Below are 20,804 nucleotides of genomic sequence, written 5' to 3'. Positions count from 1 at the left end.
AAAATAAAATAAAATAAAATAAATAAAAATCTTAAAAAAAAAAAATGCGTGCTCTACCAACTGAGCCAGCCAGGCACCCCCTGATTGTGATTTTATATTTTTTTGCACTAGGTCTAATGCTACGTCTTCTTTGGCACTTACTGACTCTTCCTTTGTGGTCCAATATGGGGCCACAGTTGTACGTTCCACATGTTCTTGAAAACAAAAAATACGGCCCCTGATTGTAAGGTTAGAGAGTTCTACGTCTAGCCTTGAGAACATGCTTCTCAAACTTAGATTCCTACACATTTTTATAAGTTGAATCTATCAGCTTCTGAGAGAAGTGTTAAGGTCTCTCCTTGTGGTGGTAGATGTTGTCTTCTCTTCACATTCCATCCATGGTGATGTATATACTTTGAAGCTATGTTAAGTGTAAGTTCATGCCTGTTCTATTTTTCTAGTGATTTATTCTTTTTATCATTAAATAGCAATCATCCTCTCTCTCTCTGTGTCGAATAAATAAATAAAATCTTATAAAAAAATAATCATCCTTATACCTAATAATTGCTTTTTGCTTTAAGGTTTATATTATGTTATGTTATATAATATGGCCACACCCAGCTTTACTTTGGTTGGCATTTGTCTAATACATATTTGTTCATGCTTTTTACACTCATCTTTTCTGTCCCAGGTTCTACATGTAGCCACATGCAACTGAATTTTACTTTTGTAACATACTTGAAAATCCATGTCTTAGAAAAGACACATTTAAACTATTCACATTTATAGAGATTACTGAAGATTTTTTACTTATTTCTATCACTTTGTTTTGTATTTTCTGCTTGCCACGCTTTTCGTTTGCTTTTTTCCCCACATTCTTTTTAGTTTTCTGTTGGGTCAATCAAGATTTCTTTATGTTCCCCCACCCTGTTTACTGGTTTAGAAGTTATACATCTTTTTCTACTCATTTAGAAATTAAGTTCTTATTTTTTTTAAATATCGTATTTCTTTATTTGACAGAGAGAGAGAGAGAACACAAGCAGGGGAAGCGGCAGAGGGAGAGGGAGAAGCCGGCTCCCCGCCGAACAAAGAGCCCAACACGGGCCTTGATCCCAGGACCCTGGAATCATGACCTGAGCCGAAGGCAGACGCTTAACCGACTGAGCCACCCAGGTGCCACTAGAAATTAAATTCTTAACGTGACTTTATGAAGTATAAAACTCATCATTTTCCTTATCGTTCTTAGAAATGTGAAAAACATAGAAGATTTCTGTCCAATTTCTCCTCTTCTATATTTCACGTTCTTATCCCATAGTATTCTAGTTCCAGGGGGTTTTCTGAGCACCCCCGTTTTTCAAATAGATTCATCAGCACGTTTGCCCGTTTCTTAGCTCAGTTTGGCATCTCGTATCCCACTCCCACTTCCTAACCGAAGGGGTTGGGGTCTTTCAGCAAAGGTCTGTGAGTCATTAACATCCTCTGTCTCAAGTCCTCCAACTTTGTCCTCCTTCCTTTGTTGTTGTTTTTTTTAAACTTTTTCCTGGAGCATAATATATGTATACACATATACAGAAAAGTACGTGTACACAGTTTATGAATGTTCACCCCATCGCTGCCCAGCTCAGGAAACAGACCCTCACTAGCACACCAGAAACGCTCCTCAGCTCACCTCCTAGGCACTTTTTCCCCCAGCTCCCCCCCCCCCCGCCCCCCCGCCGCTGCACAAAATAACTGCTATCCTGAGTTCTACTAAAATGGTTTTGTCTATTTTCATTTTGGGTGTAAATGGAATCAGACAGCATGTTCTCCATTGTGTCCTCCTTCTCAACATTCCATTTGTGAAATTCATCCATGCTTTTGCATAACATGCTGTAATTTAATGCTGTTGCTATATAAAATCCCATTTTATGAATCTGCCACAATTTATGTATCCATTCTACTATTGATGGACATTTGTTTGTTTTTTCTGGGTTGGGGCTCTTATTAATGAGGCTTGTGTGAATGTTCTAGCGCTTGTCTTTTGCTGCACGTATGTAGGAAATTCCGTTGGATGACGCTCAAAAGTGAGTCAGCGGCTTGTAGGTAACTGCATAAGCATTCAGCTTTCATAGACACTGCCAAATGGTTTTTCCAAGTGATTGTCTCAGTTATTTTCTACCAGCAATGCATGGGAGTTTCAGTTTATCCACATCGTTGCTGACACTTGGCGTTGTCGTTCTTCTGGGTTTGGGTCATGCTCCTGAGTGTATAGAGGTATCTCGTGGCAGCTTTATTTTTTATTTTTTAAAGATTTATTTATTTATTTGAGAGCGAGCGAGAGTGTGAGCGGGGTGAGGGGCAGAGGGAGACGGAGAGAGAGAATCCCAAGCAGACTCCCTGCTGGGCTCGTTCCCATGATCCTGAGAACATGACCTGAGCTGAAATTAAGAGTTGGTTGTTTAACCAACTGAGCCACCCAGGCGCCCCTCACACCGTTTTTAGATTGTATTTGCCTAGAAACGGATGAGACTGAGTGTTTAATATTTATTTATTTTCTCTTATGAAGTGCCTGTTTAAGTCTTGTGCTTATTTTCTTTTTTCCACTGGATTCTGCCTGTTTCTGATTTGTGGGAGTTTGATACACATTCTGATATAAGTCCCCTTTTGGGACACATACACTGTAAAAGTTTTCTCCCTTTCAGTGGCTTATCTTCTCATTCTCTTAATATGTCCTTTTTTTTTTTTAAGATTTTATTTATATATTTGAGAGAGAAAGAAAGAGCATGAGTGGGGATTGGGGGGGGGACAGGGAAAGGGAGAGGGAGAAGCAGACTCCCCGCTGAGTAGGGAGCCCGAATCGGGGCTCAATCCCAGGACCCTGGGACCGTGACCTGAGTCAAAGGCAGATGCTTAACTGACTGAGCCACCCAGGCGCCCCTCTTCTTCTTTTTTAAAGATTGTATTTATTTATTTGAGAGAGAGAATGAGAGAGAGAGAGAAGGAGCAGGGTGGGGGAGCAGCAGAGGGAGAGCAAGAAGCAGACAACCTACAGAGCAGGGAGCCTGATGTGAGGCTTGATCCTGGGACGCTAGGATCATGACGTGAGCCGAAGGCAGACACTTAGCCAACTGAGCCACCCAGGTACCCCAGGCACCCCTCTTAATATGTCTTTTTTTTTTTTGAAGATTTTATTTATTTATTTGACAGAGAGAAACAGCGAGAGAGGGAACAAAGCAGGGGGAGTGGGAGAGGGAGAAGCAGGCTTCCTGCTGAGCAGGGGCTGCATCCCAGGACCCTGGGATCATGACCTGAGTCAAAGGCAGACGCTTAACGACTGCGCCACCCAGGCACCCCAGGAGACTTTTTAAATAGCTGTCAAATATTCCTCACATGCCTCTCCCTGGCACAGGGGCTCTGGACTCAGACAAGGCTGGTGAATATCCTGTCCTAATCTCTTCCAAACTGTGTAACTTTCAACCAGTTATTTAAATACTCTGGGTTCTAGGGTGCCTGGGTGGCTCAGTCGGTGAAGTGTTTGCCTTCAGCTTAGGTTGTGGTCCCAGGGTCCTGGGATCAAGTCCTATATCAGGCTCCCTGCTCAGCAGGGAGTTTGCTTCCCCCTCTGCCCCTCCCCCCTGCTTGTGCTTGTGCTCTCGCTCTCTCTCAAAGAAATAAGTAAAATCTTTTTAAAAAATAATAAAATAAACGAAATACTCCAGGTTTTAGCTTTCGTGGGAGGTGTCCAGATCCTGAACTTCCTTGGTTATGTAGTTCCTCAATTCCTAATTAATAATTGATTGACTTAGAAGCACCGTATCCACTGAGACTGTGGATTATTAACTCTAGAACAGTCTCATTTACTCATGAAAGTCTCCAGAAGACCTGGGATTGGCCTCACGCTGCAGTTCACAGTTTTATGGGATGTGAGCAAGGACAGTGAAAACTACATCAAAACGAATGCCCTGAGATAGCTGGAAACCAAAGGCAGCCTTGGGCGCCTGAAGGAATAGCGACCGAGCCACCAATCACATTCCCTTATCGATCATGGGATTATTCTTTATCTGTAGAGCTCGTGGTTCTGAGAGGATTCTACCGCTCTTAGCTGACCGCCTCAGGGGAGAGCGGCTCACTCTAGCATCTGTAAAATGGGCAGAGTCAGCTTTCAGTCCCCACCTCCGGTCATGCTATCAAAGTCAAAGGAGCGCCCGGCCAAGGGAGGACGCAAGTGTCGAGATCCACAGTGGCCACCAGTGTTCTCACCCCCGGTGGTATGGACGGGGGAGAGCTGTCCGTTGGAGGCATCGGACTCTGGATCCGAGTGGAGTGGGGAAACCCAAAAGGCTGGAGTGCTTGTTTATCTGGGGCAGATGGGGATTACTGGAACTGATGAGACGTGGCCAAAGACCACATTCGGGCCATGAGTTTGTCGCGTGAGGTGCTGGTAGTTGTTATTGGGGAACGTGTGAGCGTGTGTATGTGCGCGCTGATTCCCTGACGTCAAGACTTCAGCCCCCGCCAATTTCAAACTACCCGCATAACATCACGGAACAGAGTTATATAGTGTTTCTATCACATGGAGACAATAGGTGTTAAGTATCCTCAAGGGAAGAGAGACGAGTAAAATAAAGTAAATTAAATAAGAAGTGATAAGTTTTGAGTTTTTAAATATGATTTATTTAATTATAGGTTTGTATAACTTAATTTTTTTAGTTTATTTATTTATTTATTTATTTATTTATTTTAAAGATTTTATTTATTTATTTGACAGAGATAGAGACAGCCAGCGAGAGAGGGAACACAAGCAGGGGGAGTGGGAGAGGAAGAAGCAGGCTCATAGCGGAGGAGCCTGATGTGGGGCTCGATCCCAGAACACCGGGATCACGCCCTGAGCCAAAGGCAGACGCTTAACCGCTGTGCCACCCAGGCACCCCTAGTTTATTTAAGTAATCCCTACACCCAACGTGGGGCTCGAACTCACGACCCCAAGATCCAGAGTCGCGCGCTCCTCTGACTGAGCCAGCCAGGCGCCCCTCTATAACTTAATTTTTAATGATGGCTGTGTTTAACAGCTGGCTTGCAAAATTTCTGAAAATGTAATAATTGACTCTCGTGAACCTGTGTAAACTGGCTCTAGCCACCACTGTGAGTTAGTCCTCAGGTCCTCATTTGGAGCCCGTAATCATGGACAAATAACATTCATGTTTAGTTCAGGACTTGGCACCAGGACAAATGCTAAGGACAGGCTTGATGTACTTCTTAAGGACCAGTGCTCGTTTCCCTGGGAACTGTGTTCCCTTCCGCACGACACAGCCCAGAAGGTGACCTTTTCCTTTCCTGGCTCTAGGCTATTTATCTTCCCAAGCCACCAGCAGCACCCCCCCCCCACACACACACTTCAGGACAGACTATCTGGGGAATGCCTGGGACGTGCACACAGGGCACTGTGGCCAGCCACTCGCTGAACCCATGTCAGGTGCTCACAAGGTCATCCAGATGGCCAGAAGGAGAGTGGCAGCCTGCTGCTTGGCCCTCAGCCCCATGACATCTGTGTTCATGGGTTAGGCATGCCCTTGACGAATGGACCTCACCAGTCCACTGTGCTCGTATGTTTCCAAAGCTGGATCCAGACTACCGTTTCTCATTTGACTTCTCTTCTCTCCCTTGTGTCTCTACCCCTGCAAGTCACAGAGACAGTTGCAATGTTGACAACTACAAGCTCTGGCAGCTTGCTCTAGAATTATCCCACTTAAGCCTCATAGCAACCCTATGAAGTAGGTACTATTCTTGTGCCAAGTCCTGTGGATGAGAAATCCAGAGCTTGGGGTGGTGTGCAAACTTGCCCACGGTGGTATGGGAAGGACCCGGTGTTTTTCCTTTCTGCCTCGAATGTCTTCTTCCTGGGGTGCCCTCCTCGGTTCACGCACGGTTATTTTATGTTCTTTAACACTTCGCTTCCTACTAAGTGTTCTCGGGCATAGAGACAGTAGTAGTAAAAGCCGTGGGTCTGAGAAGATTGCTCAGGAGAGGGTGTGCTGTGGAATGGGGCAGGGGAGAGATCATTGATGAGACCCGGGGCGACACCAGCGCTTAAGGGCCCCCGAGGAAGAGAGGACCCAGGCGGGCTGTCACAGAAAGTGCAAGCTGCCCTTTGCAAGCTGCAGTGGGGAAGCTACCAAGTGCATGAATAAACGGACACCAAAGTTGTCCCCTGGACCGGGCGATCCGGAGCCCATCGGTGGTCTTGGCAGGAGGGGCCTTTTCTCTATTTCTTTACCAGAGGATGAGGAAGCTGGAGCAGGACAAGGAAGAACCCGACAACAGTGGGTTGAAGAAAGGCGAGGAGCTAGCTGAGTGGGGTCCACAGTGTAGACCTGTCTTCCGGCAAGAACGCAGGAGGCACATGCTAGACCGAAGGAGGGCTTTTGGGGTGTAGCTTTTATTTTGTTGGTGCTTTAAACTGGGAATATCCTTAGCAAATCTAGATGCTGAAGAAAAGGCGCTGGCAGAGGTGAGGCTGAAGACGGTGGTGACAGAGGAGAGTGATGACGGGTGGCCTCGGAGGCCACGCGCTGAGGGGTCTGAGCTGCAGACGGGGGACATCCGCCTCATGGCCTGGGGAGGAGTGGGCTGCGCTGGGTTCTGCCTGGTGGCCTCGAATCGGTCCGATAAGTAGGAGGCGGAGAGTGAGGGGAGCGAACAGTTGGGGGCACCAAGGGGAGTGGTGAGGCTTGTAACCAGCTGTGTGGGAGGCTGCCGGGAGACGCAGCTGAAGTAGGAGGCACTGCACGCGTGGGACAGTCCCCTCGCTGTCATGGCCCAGCAGCCCTGTACCTGGACTTCTTTGCGGAAGCTGGTTGTGTCTATGGTCAGTAAGCTCATCCGTCCCCGGGAGGTGACATTGGCTCCAGGTTCTAAGGACAGCTCACCATGGCCACCCAGTAAGCAGTGAGGGGTTTCTTTCCACCATGTGAGGGTCCAGGAAATTGGCGGTCTGCAGCCTGACATGGCATCAGCCAGCCCCTTGATCTTGGAGCGCCCGGACTTCAGAACTGTCAGGATTAAATATTTGTTTTTCTCAGTCACCCGGTCTACGGTAATTTGCTCCAGCAGCCCAAGCTGTAACCCCATCTGCAGAATGAGGAAGTGAGTCGTTCTGCCCAGAACAGGACAGGACTTCCAGCTCTGGGCCAGTGACTTTCCACTGTGTCACAGGATGTGCCACAGGTGCTGTGGTCTCCCGAGGTCTCCCCTTGCTTGATCAAACAGAAAATACGTCCTTGGAATTGGCCTCCCTGGGCTCAGCCTACATGGAAGAACTCATTGCAAGCGCTGGCCCTTTTCCTCTGAAACAGATTTACCTCTTCAATAATCTTTTTTTAAAGATTTTATTTATTTATTTATTTATTTATTTATTTATTTATTTATTTATTAGAGAGAGGGAGCACGAATGGGGGGATGGGCAGAGGGAGAGGAAGGAGCAGACTCCCCACTGAGCGTGGAACCCCACGCAGGGCTCGATCCCAGGACCCCGAAATCATGACCTGAGCCAAAGGCTGATGCTTAACTGACTGAGCCACCCAGGCACCCCCCTCTTTGATAATTTAGACCTGACTTTCATGAAGAGGCAAATCGGTTTCCTCCCTGATCTGTGGATAGTGGCTGGAAAGCCACTGGAGCCCATCTGGAAAGAGCTCTGTGATCAACTAGCCAGGTCTGCCAAGGGCAAGGCAGTGGGAGGGTTAATCCTGTGTTCTGCTAAATATTTGCCCAAGCTGGTTAGAGGTGGGGTAGGTGGCAGACTGAAGGTTTAGCTTTGCAGAAAAGTTTGGGAAGGGAAGTCATGAAAGATTCCATAAAAGTCTGTTTTCTGTCACCCTGCTGAGCAGTCTGGCGCTGTAGGGCTGCTGACTGAGAATGTTTATGTCTCTTTGGGTGTCAAGGCAGGGGTTATCCAGGAAGAGAAGGACGAACAGCAGCTCTGTTTGTCCGACCCCCTGTTGAATCCAGGGCCCAGTAAGCAGGACAGTTACCAAGATTTCTGGACAAGGCTTACTCTTGGCACCCAGGCCTGAGGAGATGGGGAGGCCAAGGGCCTGTCAAAATAGCCTGGCAGAGGGAATGCTGAGTTTGTCTCCCTGCCAGAGACAGGCACAGGACGTCCCCAGCGCAGCCTGGTCCTTTGCTCTGGCTACAAATGGATTCAGATTCTGTGAGACCTTAAGCTTGCACAGTTGGGTCAGTCAGGAAGGGGGATCCTTTTAAGAAAAGAATACAAAATTAGGTACTGACCCTCGGAGGAAGCCCTGCAGCTTAAGCTTCAGAAAGGAATATGTGTGGAGCAGAAAATAAAATAAGATGAGGGGACAGAGCCCAAGGGAAAGGAGCATGTGGTCTAGACGGGAGTAGTCAGAGAAGGTGGACTTTTGAGCTGCAAGCTGAGTGACAAGGAGCCAGCCATGGGTGAAGGGTGAAGACATTATGAGCTGAAGGAACAGTGAGTGCAAAGGCCCTGAGGTCGATACAGGCTTGGGATGCCACCAGCCCAAGATCAGTGGGCCTGGAGTATAGTGAGCCAGGAGAGAGGGAGAGGTGGGGAGTCCAGAGGAACGGGCAGGGTTCACACTGGGCCTTGAAGACGTGGTAAGGACACTGTTATTCCAGGATCTGTGGGAAGTCATTGAGGGCTTTTAAGTGGGCTGTCTATGAAAAGAGCATCATGGTGGCAACTGGAATGACTTGCACAAACTTCCAAAAAGAGAATGGCGAGTGGAGGTGGGTGTGTGTCAGCAGAACCTAGTCCTTCTAGGTCTGACGGTCAGGACAGTCATCAGATCGAGAAGGCATTCCTCCCATTTCCTACAGAGCCTCCCGGCATTACTCAGGTTCACCCCACAGAACCCTTTGGGAACAAAAGGGCCAATCCATATCTGTGCTGCTGGACTCCATGGCTCTGGACAGCTTCGGAAGTCCCAGGCAAAACCCATGGAATAGAGACAATCTCAAGGTGCCCTTAGCAACCCGTAGGGACCCGAGAAATGAGCACTCCTGTTTCCAGAATATCTAACAGGCACACTTGATGTGGAAAGGAAGGTGAGTGCCTTTCTGTGGTCTCCTCCCTCCTCAGGCTGTGAAGTCCTGGGCCTAAGGAAGACTGGTCTCCAGACTGATCTCTGTGGGAACCTCTGAGGTGCCCCAACCTCTACCAGGAAGCATATGGCATGGGGTAGGGGTTGGGGGGAGGAAGGAGGAACTGTATTGCTGGAGGTGCCCAATGAGTAGGTTTGCTGTGTGGAGAAGGGAGGAGGGAGACATGGATTAAGAGGGTCTTCAAGCCCAAGGAGAGGGGAGCAGATGGGGACCTGTGGGGTTGAGCAGAGAGGCTGGATGGAATGGGGCCCCAACACCAGCTTCCCATTCCCCATCCCCTCATCTCCTTCTGAATCTGAGGAAACTGAGGGCCTCCCCAGGCCAATCAGCGTGGTAGCCCACATTCACTTCCCTGTCTGGGACTTGAGAATGGGAAGATGGAAAGTCAAGAAGAGCTGGGTCTCCAGGTAGTGCCTGCTGGTGGAGAGTCTGAGTTTCAGCACTGAGTTTGAGATGTCAAAACAAAGGACTTTGGGCCAGGTTAGGGGGTGGCGGACAGGCAGAGGAAAGTGCTTATTGTTCAGGTGAGAGAGAGGCAATGAACTAACTGTAGAAGGGGAGGGAGAAAAGCACCTTGACAAACTTGAGAAACTGCTTAACTGGTTATAGGGATCCCAGCAGGTCTGGCTAACAGGGAACAATAGGTGGGAGGTACTTGGGGATTCCAGCAAAAACAACCCACCAACCATCAAGCTGAGAGATAATGGAGAAGGGCCTCAGCCGTGTAGGCACCTGGACGCCTCTATCCCAGGGGTCCTGTGGATCCCAGGGTCCAGTGGTTGCAGCACTCCACAGTGAGGCCCTGCCCCTAATCAACTGAAAATGAAGACAAGCAAAACTGGCTGTGGAGAGGTAGACCGGTGAGGGTTGTTGTTAAGCCGTCAGTGGGAGGAGACCAAAAGATGAAAGGTTGGGACCAGCCAGATTCTACTGCAGAGGACCAGGGTGGGGCCCCAGGAGAATAGGATTGTTTGCAGGTAAAGGAAATCTCATTGCCTCTCTTGTTTCTTGGTCAGGAGGAAGCTCTTCTTGGGATGGGGTGGGGCAGTTGGTCAACAAAGAGCCAGAAGGTGGCAGTGTCTACCCAGGGAGGGGTGTGGGCAGGGCCCACCAAGGGCAGCCAGCGGCCAAGTCACCAGGGTATGCAGCCTTGTGTTGCCCCTTGCCACGATCTGAGCCTGACAGGCCTTCCTCCCGTGGCCTAGGCCCAATCTCCTCCCATCTCCTCCCACTCCTGTCCCACAGGCAGTGGGACCCCTCCCCCCTCCGAGTCCTCCTTGCTGTCCCCGGGGTTCAGAAGGGCTTGTTTTCTAGTACCTCTGGCCAGAGTCCTGTGCTGATCTCCTGAGAGCCTGCCACTCACTTTCCAGCCCCTTCTCCTCCCCCTGCTATGCGCCCATCCTCGGTTCCCAGTGAGTCTCTCCTCTGAGACCCCTGCTCACACAAGATACAGCTTGGGGCAAAACAGGAGTCCATATGGCAGGAACACAAGCCATTCAAAATGCATTACAGATTCTGGTCTTAAAAGTCCTATAGCATCTGGGCGCCTGAGTGGCTCAGTTGGTTAAGTGTCTGACTCTTGATTTCCGCTCAGGTCATGACCTCAGGGTCATGAGATAGAGCCCTGGCCCGGCCCTGTGCTGAGCGTGGAGCCTGCTTAGGATTCTCTCTCTCTCTCTCTCTCTCTCTCTCTCCCTCTCCCACTGCCCCTCCCCACCCCACCCCCACCCCCACACACTCATACAAGCTCGCTCTCTTTCTCTCTCTCAAAAAAAAAGAAAAAAAAAACCTATAGTATCAAAAGCCCAATGACTTCTTTTGCTGGGCACCCAGCTGGCTCAGTCAGTGGAGCGTGAGACTCTTAATCTCGGGGTTGTAAATTCAAGCCCCATCTTGGGTGTAGAGATGACTTAAAAATAAAGTCTTAAAGGGGCACCCGGGTGGCTCCGTTGGTCAAGCATCTGACTCTTGATTTCCGCTCAGGTCATGCTCTCGGGGTCCTGGGATCGAGCCCTGCATCAGGCTCCGTGCTCAGCAGAGTCTGCCTGAGATTCGCTACTTCTCCCTCTGCCTCTCCCCATCCCCCACTTGCTCACTCTCTTTCTCTCAGATAAATAAATAAATCTTTTTTTTTTAAGATTTTATTTGTTTATCGGGGACAGAGAGAATTAGAGAGGGAGGAAGGTCAGAGGGAGAAGCAGACTCCCCGATGAGCAGGGAGCTCCATGCGGGACTCGATCCTGGGACTCCAGGATCATGACCTGAGCCAAAGGCAGTCGCTTAACCAACTGAGCCACCCAGGCGCCCCCAATAAATAAATCTTTTTTTAAAAAATAAAATCTTGAAGAAAAAAGAAAAATCCATCCTAAAATTCATATGAGGGGCTCCTGGGTGGCTCAGTCGTTAAGCGTCTGCCTTGGGCTCAGGGCATGATCCCGGCGTTCTGGGATCGAGTCCCACATCAGGCTCCTCTGCTGGGAGCCCGCTTCTTCCTCTCCCACCCCCCTGCTTGTGTTCCCTCTCTCACTGGCTGTCTCTCTCTTTGTCAAATAAATAAATAAAAAATAAAATAAAATAAAATTCATATGAAATCTCAAGGGACCCTGAAGAGCCGAACAATCTTAACAAAGAAACACAAAGTTGGAGGTCTCACGCTTCCTAATTTCAAAATTTACTACAAAGCTACAGTAATCAAGACAGTGTGTTACTGGCATAAAGACAGACGTATAAGCCCATGGCATAGAATAGAGAGCCCACAAATAAACCCTCATGTGTGTGGTCAGTTGGTCCTCAACAAAGATGTCAAGACCACTCAATGGGAAAAGGAGAGTCTTTTCCACAAATGGTGTTGCGAAAACTGGACATCCACATACAAAAGAATGAAGTTGGACCCTTACCTCACTTCCTATATGTAAATTAACTCACACTGGATCAAAGACCTAAACATAAGAGGTAAAACTATAAATCGTAAAGCAAAACATAGCAGAAAAGCTTCCTGACATTGGATTTGATAATGATTTTTTGGACATGACAGGCCACAAAAGGAAAGATAGATTAAATCGAGCTGCATCACGATTAAAACCTTCTGTGCGTTAAAGGAAACAGCAGAATGAAAAGGCAACCCACGGAATGGAAGAGACTAGTTAGAGATCACAGATGTGATATGGGCTTAATCACCGAAGACTAGAAATAACTTCCACAACTCAGCACTGGGAAAGCAAACAGACAATAGTAGAATCCCTGTGTGATCCAGCAACTCCACCTCTGGCCGAATACCTGAAGGAATCCAAGCCGAGTTTCAAGGAGCTGTTTGGACACGGTGTGCATAGCAGCGTTGTGCACGACGGCCAAAAGGTAGAAGTAATCCAAGTGTCTACCCGTGGATGAACGGATCAACTAAAGGAGGCAGACACATACGATGGGATATTATTCAGCCTTAGCAAGTAAGGAAACGCCGTCCCGTGCTGCAACGTGGATGAACCTTCAGGGCATGAGGCTAAGGGAAATGAACCAGATACCAGCGGACAAACGCCACTGCAGTGCACGTCCTGAAATGATTAAGATGGTACATTTTGTTATGTGTATTTTACTACAATTGAAAAAAAAAATCCTTTGGGGGCCCTTGGCTGGCTCAGTCAGTAGAGCATGTGACTCTTGGTCTCAGGGTCCTGAGCTCAAGCCTCACGTTGGGTGTGGAACCTACTTTTAAAAAAAAAGAATCAATCAGTCAGAGTCCGTCCGTCCTTTGGTGTCCCTGCCACTGGAAATTTCTCACTGGAATTCATCCCAGGCTGTGGCTCCTGCCATTTCGTTTTGTGCCGCACCCCTCCCCCCTTCATTTCATTTCTCCAACCTCCCCCGTCTTCTCTCTTCTTGGGGTCTCTTTTCCCCACGCTCCCGTGAAGATGCTGATAAAGCTGTTTCGTCCCCCACGTGTTTGACGGTGTCCCTTCAACCATGTCCCTGGCACCGCCCTCCCCTTCCTCAACCAAAGTGGCTGATCGAGATGTTTTCCTAAACAAAACTGTTCTCGCCCCGCCAAATGCACTGAAAACGTGCCATCTGGTGCACACGCTGGTCTCCTGAGAAACTGAGGCGTCCAAGCTCACAGCTGAGACTCCGATCTCCTCTCCACCAGCTGCCAGGCCGAGGCTCGGCCCGGCGCCCCAGGAGTGAATTTGTCAGAGTAAAGGCCAGTGTGGGGCAGCCTCTTGGCAGCCTGCCAGCAGCCCCTTCTGGCAATGTTCCATCTGTCTGAGCAGCACAGATCGAGCCTCAGCTGTGCGGGGCCCTGAGGAGAAAGCCGGGAAGGATGACAGCACGGAGGTGAGGGGACCTCCATGGAGCGGAGAGGCTTGGGGTCCAGAGCCGCTGGGAGACAGGAGGTGACAGTGGACTGGATGTTAAGAAAGTTTGCCCCTGCACGGAATTCTTGAGGCGTGTGTGTGGGTGTGGGTGTCCACTCGTGTGAGTGTGTAAGAGTCTGGGGGGGGTGAGGCCCCCGGAGAGGTCTCAGAGGTGGGGAAGATGAAAGGGAAGGCCAGGAGCTCTCGCGGTGGGTGAAGAAATACGCCGGGGTGGGCAGGGAAACAGATAACGCCTTCTGGGCAGAGACGTGCAGTGCGGGCCCAAGAGAGGGCCCAGCGAGACGTCCTCAGACAAAAGCGGCCACGAGATAAGCGCTTACCACGCGCCAGGCCCTCCACGCCGAGCAGCTACAGTCACTCTCCTGCGTGCCAGGCATTGTCCTGAGCCAGCACTGTCTAGTAAACACGCAAAGCAAGCCGCATGTGTCATTGGAAATATTCTAGGAGCCGCATTTTGTTGTATTTATTAAAATACAAATAGGGCGTCTGGGTGGCTCAGTGGGTTGAGCATCTGCCTTTGGCTCAGGTCATGATCTCATGGTCGTGGGATCGAGTCCCACATCGGGCTCCCTTCTCAGTGGGGAGTCTGCTTCTCCCTCCTTCTGCCCCTCTCCCTGCTCATGCTCTCTCTCTCCCCCCCCCCAACACTCTCTCTCAAATAAATAAATAGAATCTTAAAAACAAGAAAAAAACCACGAAAGGGCACCTGGCTGGCTCCATCCGTGGAACATGCAACTCTTGATCTTGGGTCGTGAGTTCAAGCCCCACATTGGGTGTAGAGTCTGCTTAAAAAAATAAAATAAAAATAAAATGCTAGTGTAGAAGAGGGTGCAAACCCCTCTTTCCCTCCCAGTTCAAGCCATGGGGTCATTGTTCCTTTGAACTTTTCCAAGTGGACTTAACCTTCAGTGTGGGGTACAGGTGGCCATGCCCAGCCCTTCCTTCCTGACACTCACTGAAGTATGAGCTGATTCCCCCCCCCCCAGTTTACACTCCCAGCAGGACCACCTAAAGGGCAAGTTCTTCTAGCTTCTCTTACCTTCAGTTTCTCTCCTGTAAAACAGAGGTTAACTGCAGCAGACAGACTTTTTCTTTAAGCCCGAGGGGGATTGCCATACGATGGTGGCTGCACACTCGGCTGAGCTGGGTGGTTCAGACCCCAGCCCGGCCATTTTCTTTCTGTGTTTAATTTTTCTCATCTACAAAATGAGAATAACAAAAACATGGTTATGGGGACTAAGCGAGTTGATATCTAAAGTGCTTGCACTTAGAATTAATGTGTCTACACTGTGGTGTCCAACAGCATAGCCAGCAACCACATGTACCTAGCGTGCATTTGAAATGTGGCTCATCACCTTGGGGCACCTGGCTGGCTCAGTCGGGGTCACGGGTTTGAGCCCCACATCGGGCGTAGAGATGACTTAAATAAATAAGTCTTTGCAGTGTGGCTCCTGCAAACCGAGACAAGCTATAAGTGTAAGTTCACCTCAGGTTCTGAAGTCTTAATATGGAAAGAGAATGCAAGATAGCTCACTAATAATTTCTTATTTGATTCCATGTTGAAATAATATTTTGCATCTGTTGGGTTAAGTAGAATATATTTTACAATTAATCTCACTATATGTATTATTATTTATCATTATTATTATTTTTTTACTTTTTAAAATGCAGAGGAGTGACTCATTTCTCCCTGGGTTATCTCCCGTGTATACATTAGGTCTACATGTAATGTACTTCTATTTGTGGTTTTTTTTTAAGCCATTCTTTTTTTTTTTTTTTTTTAAGATTTTATTTATTTATTTGACAGACAGAAAGCCAGCAAGAGAGGGAACACAAGCAGGGGGAGTGGGAGAGGAAGAAGCAGGCTCCCAGCGGAGGAGCCTGATGTGGGGCTCGATCCCAGAACGCTGGGATCACGCCCTGAGCTGAAGGCAGACGCTTAATGACTGAGCCACCCAGGTGCCCACTATTTGTATTTTTTTTTAAAGATTTTATTCATTTATTTGAAAGAGAGAGAACACGAGCAGGGGGAGGGACAGAGGGAGAAGCAGACTCCCCGTTGAGCAGGGAGCCCGATGCTGCACTCTGTCCTGGGACCCTGAGATCATGACCTGAGCTGAAGGCAGATGCTTAACCCACTGAGCCTCCCAGGAGCCCATCCCATCGTTTTTCAAATAACGCACTAGAATTTATTTCAGCAGTCCCTCTTTGAGGGCAATGTTTCGCTAATATAGATAGCCCTGCAGTGAAGATTCTTGCAAATTATTTTTTCCAGTCATCCATTGTGCAGCCCAGAAGTTTTTATTTTCTGCCACTTCACTGTCTGGTGTTCAAAGAGTGTAGGAGAGCCTCTCAAATACCCCAAGCCTGACGTGTTGCCACTGCACCCAAGAGGCCCTGAACATGTCCACCTAAAAACCCTGGTGCTTTACCTTCATGACCTAACTTTCTCATCATACAGGCCGGTTTCCTCTGCATCCGGCACTTGGTTCCACCCATCTTTCTGCTCTCTGATGAGCTTCATTCAGCTCGAGAGGAAACATTTCTGGGGCCACACCGTCGGCCGGGGCTGCCTCTCCTGTGCCCATTATGCAGAAAGATGCTTCTTCATCCCCTGCTCTCAGGCAAGTTGCATTTAGAGCCACCTGGAGCCTTCACCGTTCTGCTTCGTGGAAATGTTTGTCCAGGTTCCTGGCTTCTTCCCAGGCTGTATCTGACCGCCCTTTTACCTTTCAGTTGGTCTTATCTCTCACTTGGGGGTGGGGGGGGTTGCACAGCAGAAGTCCAACTGAAACATCAGTTCCTGGAATTAACTTTTTATGTTTTTAACTAGAGCAGGGGTGTGTTCCGTTTTGTTTTGTTTTTTCAAGCTGGGCGTGGAGCCCAACACGGGGCTTGAACTCATGACCCTGAGATCAAGACCTGGGCAGAAATTAAGAGTCGGACACTTAACCCACTGAGCCACCCTAGGCAGGGGTTTTTCATTAGAGTACACAGATGTTGGGAAGGGGGAAGACGCAAACCCCCGAATTAGTGTGTGTGGATCTTTGTAGGGAGAGGTTGCTTATTTTCGTCCAATTTCCCAAGGGGCCTGGGACCCACCTAGAGTATGTGGTGGGTCCGAGTGGCCACCGGATAGGACCCTGCAGCGTCTGCTCCTTCTCTGCAGACTTCTCTGGCCAAGAATCACGGCTTCTGGACTCCTCCGTTTCTCTTTCCCAGCCCAGCAAGGGGCTTTCCGGTTAAGACCATTCATCACAAAGACCTGTATTTTGGGCTCCGTGACCTTCGTGTGTGTTAAGTGGTGGCTGCTGGCAGCTTAGAGCAGAGAGGCCTCACCTTGGCTCTCTTGGATCCTCGGTTTGCTCCTGGCCCCATAGGTTGAGGCTCAAATTCTAGCTGCAAAAAGGAAAAAAAAAAAAATTACAAATGGTTTCCTGAACCCCTGCGTTTCTCATAACCAGCGAAAACTTTCAGTGTGAAAACTTGAAATACCAAGTGCTTGTACCTGCTTGCCTTTCTTTCCTTTTAATTACGTAGTGTCTTCGTTGGCCAGGCCGCCAGAACAAAGAGCCATAGATTGGGTGGTTTAAACAGCAGAAATTCATTTTTTGACCATTCTGGACTCTAAAAGTCCAAGATCAAGGTCGCAAAAGATTAGTTCCATCTGAGGCCTCTCTCCTTAGCGTGCAGGTGGCTGTCTTCTCCCTACGTCTTCCCTGTCTGTGTGTCCTGATCTCCTCTTACAGGGACGTTGGTCAGATTGGATTAGGACCCACCCCAGTAACCTCGCTTCACCTTAATTGCCTCTTTAAACACCCTCTCTCCAAATACAGTCATATTCTGAGCTCCTGGGGATTCAGACTTCAACCAATGAGTTGTGGGGGAGAACACCATTCGGCCGCTAACGCCTTTGTAACACTTTCATGATTCTAAAAATAACATAAATTCTCCATAGAAAATGTAGAAAGTTCAGAAATGGAGAAATTAAGAAAGGATCTCTGTAAAAGTCTTTTTCTTTAAGCGTATAAAGTAAAAAGGGAAAGCACACCCCTTCCTCCACTTCCACCCCCTTCTCCCCGAGGAACACCTGTAATAATGGTTTGTAATAATAGGGATGTGTCCTTTCAGACCTTTTCTGTGCTTGCGCAAGCTGCTTCCAGGAACGTCCTTGTCCCCATATCTCGACCCGTTCGAGTGGCTGTCCTAGAGAGCACACCGCTCCGGCTGTGAATTAAACCTTTGTGCACCTTCACACTGACTCTAGAATTGTTCTGTTGAAGGCTGTACAAAATGTTAACAATTAGAGCTCAGATTGCTTTTTATTTTTAAAGTTTTTTATTTACTTTAAGTAAGTTCTACACCCAGTGTGGGACTTGAACTCGCGACCCCGAGATCCAGAGTCATTTGCTTCTCCAACCGGGCCACCCAGGCGCCCCTAGAGCTCAGATTTAAAAGGAAATTCTACAGTGATGTACTCCTTGCCATTTTGTTACTTGTTGTTTTTGTAATTCTCTGCTCCTTCCTTCTCTTGCTCTCTCCTCTCACCCTGAGTTGGGTTTGGAAATTGTAGAAAGGAAGCCCGTAAGTCAGAAGGGCTTCTGGTACGTTAAGCAGGCTTGAGTTTAGGTAATGGGGCAGAAAGTTATTTTTCTCCCTTTGTCTTCCTACTTCATTGGATCTTCTACATTTTCTTTAATGAGCTTATATTACTTTTTATAACGGGAGAAATAAACAACCGTAAGAGAATACTGCCCACGGGGACAATTAGAAGGAACTTTGAGCTCTGTTCAGAGCAGGAAGATGAAAGAAAGAGCAAGCCCGCTGCCTCGGAGCTGAGCGAGGCCTGCAGAGGTGGGGGCCATGAGGGAAGACGGAAGCCCATCAGGCGACTGGCCCTTTGCCTCTCAGACCTGGAGGAGAAGAGTGCGAGTGAGCGATCTTTGCCAGGGAGGAGCTAGCTCTTAGCTGGTGCAGGGTGGGTTGAAGAGTTTGCAAATGAGCGCCTGGCTTCTCGAAATCAGGTCCTTTGGTCTGGGCTAATATCCCAGCTACTGAGAAAAGGATACTGAGTCTCTGCCAGTGGTCTTTGAAAAACTGCAGTGGAAAATGAGCTGGAAGTTCGGGAGGGTTGAAAGGTTGTCCCCACCCCCACCCTAACCCCCCACTCCACCCCTCCCCCTGTTTTTGAAAGGGAAGGAAGTGGAGACTTCAGATATTGGGTCAGAGGGCTGAACAAGGGTAAAGAGGTGACCTGGGAAGCCCCAGAAAGAAAGTGATGATTCCTGAGAACCAGAATGGGGTCACCAGCTCCCGCCGCAGACCAGTCTCGGCTTGTCATCCTCTGGCTGAGATGGGGAAATATGGAGCAGCTGTTAGTGTAGTTAGATCAGATGGTGGCAGATTGAGTTATCCTAATCCCCAAATCAGTGGATTGATGTCAAAGCGGAGGCAGTTCTCTAGGTCTGCGGAGAGGTTCCGTCCTGTTCAACATGTCTTCTCAATTGCTAGGGATTAGGGATGAAGTGGAAAACAAGAAAATTATACCCCTGTCCTCACGGAGTCAATAAACTAGTGTAATCTAGTCATGGAGTAAGGAAAGTTTATTTCTGTTTTAAGGGGGAGAAAACAACATTTCTTTGACCTCACTGAGAGAGGGGTAGCTCATATAACCGTGCATTCGTGGTTTCGATGACCTTGTTGCCCCACAGGTGGCGTACATGGCAACCTCTGCACACGGCCGAACTCCAGCGAAGCCCTAGAGCAGCCTGATGGGGCAACGGGTCCGTGCAGGTGAGGCGCGGATTGCTTCTCTCTCAGGCCCAAACCTGAGCTAATGGCTCTCACGGGTCTCTGCTGGTGGCCTCCCCAGCAGCCGTTCTTGCCTCTTCCTTTCTAGAAGTGCCACATCTCCCCCGCCAACAGCGCCACCATTTTTTCTTCCTTGCATCCATTTATCTCAGGGAAAGTTGACCCCCATACCTCAAGAGTCACCCCATTGGCCTCAGGGGAATTCTGTTCCACTTGAGGGCAGTTGCTTCAGGAAAGGGCATGTGATCCAGTCTGACAAATATCCTGAGAAGAAATCTGGGGAGAGGGGATGGTGACTTCCTGGGAAGTTTTCCTCAGTTAGAAATGTTTTTATCAGCGAGTAACAGAACCCTCCTCCACACACACATACACTGACAAACAATGATTCAAGAGTGGAGACGTTTGTTTTATTTGTTTTTTTAAGATTTTATTTACTTATTCATGAGAGACAGAGAGAGAGAAGGGCAGAGGTAGAGGGAGAAGCAGGCTCCCTGCAGGACTTGATGTGGGACTCGATCCAAGGACCCTGGGATCATGACCTAAGCCGAAGGCAGACTCTTAACCTACTGAACCGCCCAGGCATCCAAGAGTGAAGATATTTAATGAGCTTAGTATAAAAGTCTGGAGGTAGGTGGTTCCTGGCATTGGTTTGGTGGCTCAAATAATATCAGGATCAACATCTCTTGGGGGCGGCTGGCTGGCTCAGTCAGAAGAGTATGCAGCTCTTGATCTCGGGCTCGTGAGTTCAAGCCCCATGTGAGGTGTAGACACTACTTAAATAAATAAAATTAAAAAAAAAAAGGATCAACATCTCTGTGATTCTCTTTGTCTTTCACTTATGATGTCAAAAAGGCTGCCACTCCAGCCATTATGTCCATGATAAGGCAGGGGAAGAAAGGAACTTTGCCAGTGACCAACACCTGTCTCTTTTCTAATGAAAGATTTCCCAGAAGCGCCCTGGCTTTCTTTCACTTTCCTCTCGTTAGACAGGACCGTGTCACATGGCCACTTTTAGCTGCAAGGCAGACTGGGAAAGTGAGCTTTTTGCTCTTTTTGGCTATAGAAGAAACAGGACACAGAAAAGGGGATTGGGAAATGAAAGTAGGTTGACTACACACAGGAAGCAATACTCCTTATTTTCCATACCTCTCAGTTTCTGGAACTGTGGCTGCCATCTTGGTTTTGGCAGAACAGAGAGAAAGAACCTGCATCCAAGGCCAACAGCCGAGATGAAAAGTGAGCCAAGTAGGTAAAGACAATGCTCACAGGTGGGCACCTGGGTGGCTCAGTCGGTTGGGCAACTGCCTTCAGCTTAGGTCATGATCCCGGGATCCCGGGATGGAGTCCCACCTCGGGCTCCCTACTCAGAGGCTAGTCTGCTTCTCCCTCTCCCTCTGTGATCTCTCTCACTCTCACTCTCTCTCAAATAAATAAATAAATAAAGTCTTAAAAAAAAAAAAAGACAGCGTTCACAGAAAAAGGAAAACCAAGTAGCCCTTAAGCATATGAGAAAATGCTCAA

General features: G+C 48.4%; 1 protein-coding gene across 2 annotated transcripts in view; it reads left to right on the top strand.

The window, feature by feature from the left end:
• SEMA4B (semaphorin 4B) overlaps window positions 1-20,804 on the top strand; it is a 90,140-nt gene that overhangs the window by 10,943 nt on the left and 58,393 nt on the right. For both annotated transcript variants that reach the window (XM_087856635.1, XM_087856636.1), the window contains exon 4: window positions 1,000-1,152. The gene's annotated coding sequence lies outside the window, so the exon portion shown is untranslated. The remainder of the gene's footprint in view (window positions 1-999; window positions 1,153-20,804) is intronic.

This window comes from Ursus americanus, chromosome 28, assembly GCF_024610735.1.
Source record: "Ursus americanus isolate L20-20 chromosome 28, mUrsAme1.1.p, whole genome shotgun sequence".
In the NCBI taxonomy this organism is placed as follows: Eukaryota; Metazoa; Chordata; class Mammalia; order Carnivora; family Ursidae; genus Ursus; species Ursus americanus.
Note: the sequence above shows the minus strand (reverse complement) of the source record. Positions and strands in the feature narration are given on the sequence as shown.